Below are 2,002 nucleotides of genomic sequence, written 5' to 3'. Positions count from 1 at the left end.
CGCGGTGACCGTCGAGAGCGGAGCAAAACGTCAGCCATCTCAGCACCCTGGAACCCCCCGGGTGGCACAGGGCTGGATGGGGCTTTCGTATAGCAGGGACGGTGCTGCCTCTCGCTTCGCTCGCTGTCCGCCGCTCGCCGCTCGCTCGTGCAGCCAAAAATGGCCAGTTTTGGCCCGTTTTTGGGCCGTTTTGGCCAGTTTTTGGCCTGTTCTTGCATTGCGCGGTGACCGTCGAGAGCGGAGCAAAACGTCAGCCATCTCAGCACCCTGGAACCCCCCGGGTGGCACAGGGCTGGATGGGGCTTTCGTATAGCAGGGACGGTGCTGCCTCTCGCTTCGCTCGCTGTCCGCCGCTCGCCGCTCGCTCGTGCAGCCAAAAATGGCCAGTTTTGGCCCGTTTTTGGGCCGTTTTGGCCAGTTTTTGGCCTGTTCTTGCATTGCGCGGTGACCGTCGAGAGCGGAGCAAAACGTCAGCCATCTCAGCACCCTGGAACCCCCCGGGTGGCACAGGGCTGGATGGGGCTTTCGTATAGCAGGGACGGTGCTGCCTCTCGCTTCGCTCGCTGTCCGCCGCTCGCCGCTCGCTCGTGCAGCCAAAAATGGCCAGTTTTGGCCCGTTTTTGGGCCGTTTTGGCCAGTTTTTGGCCTGTTCTTGCATTGCGCGGTGACCGTCGAGAGCGGAGCAAAACGTCAGCCATCTCAGCACCCTGGAACCCCCCGGGTGGCACAGGGCTGGATGGGGCTTTCGTATAGCAGGGACGGTGCTGCCTCTCGCTTCGCTCGCTGTCCGCCGCTCGCCGCTCGCTCGTGCAGCCAAAAATGGCCAGTTTTGGCCCGTTTTTGGGCCGTTTTGGCCAGTTTTTGGCCTGTTCTTGCATTGCGCGGTGACCGTCGAGAGCGGAGCAAAACGTCAGCCATCTCAGCACCCTGGAACCCCCCGGGTGGCACAGGGCTGGATGGGGCTTTCGTATAGCAGGGACGGTGCTGCCTCTCGCTTCGCTCGCTGTCCGCCGCTCGCCGCTCGCTCGCGCAGCCAAAAATGGCCAGTTTTGGCCCGTTTTTGGGCCGTTTTGGCCAGTTTTTGGCCTGTTCTTGCATTGCGCGGTGACCGTCGAGAGCGGAGCAAAACGTCAGCCATCTCAGCACCCTGGAACCCCCCGGGTGGCACAGGGCTGGATGGGGCTTTCGTATAGCAGGGACGGTGCTGCCTCTCGCTTCGCTCGCTGTCCGCCGCTCGCCGCTCGCGCAGCCAAAAATGGCCAGTTTTGGCCCGTTTTTGGGCCGTTTTGGCCAGTTTTTGGCCTGTTCTTGCATTGCGCGGTGACCGTCGAGAGCGGAGCAAAACGTCAGCCATCTCAGCACCCTGGAACCCCCCGGGTGGCACAGGGCTGGATGGGGCTTTCGTATAGCAGGGACGGTGCTGCCTCTCGCTTCGCTCGCTGTTCGCCGCTCGCCGCTCGCTCGCGCAGCCAAAAATGGCCAGTTTTGGCCCGTTTTTGGGCTGTTTTGGCCAGTTTTTGGCCTGTTCTTGCGTGGTGCGGTGACCGTCGTGAGCGGAGCAAAACGTCAGCCATCTCAGCACCCTGGAACCCCCCGGGTGGCACAGGGCTGGATGGGGCTTTCGTATAGCAGGGACGGTGCTGCCTCTCGCTTCGCTCGCTGTTCGCCGCTCGCCGCTCGCTCGCGCAGCCAAAAATGGCCAGTTTTGGCCCGTTTTTGGGCTGTTTTGGCCTGTTTTTGGGCTGTTCTTGTGTGGCGCGGTGACCGTCGTGAGCGGAGCAAAATGTCAGCCATCTCAGCACCCTGGAACCCCCCGGGTGGCACAGGGCTGGATGGGGCTTTCGTATAGCAGGGACGGTGCTGCCTCGCGCTTCGCTCGCTGTTCGCCGCTCTCCGCTCGCTCGCGCAGCAAAAAATGGCCAGTTTTGGCCCGTTTTTGGGCTGTTTTGGCCAGTTTTTGGCCTGTTCTTGCGTGCCGCGGCGACCGTCGTGAGCGGAGCAA

The sequence above is a fragment of the Musa acuminata genome, unplaced genomic scaffold (assembly GCF_036884655.1).
Source record: "Musa acuminata AAA Group cultivar baxijiao unplaced genomic scaffold, Cavendish_Baxijiao_AAA HiC_scaffold_320, whole genome shotgun sequence".
Lineage (NCBI taxonomy): Eukaryota > Viridiplantae > Streptophyta > Magnoliopsida > Zingiberales > Musaceae > Musa > Musa acuminata.
The sequence above is the reverse complement of the archived record's forward strand: the minus strand, read 5'-3'. Positions refer to the sequence as shown.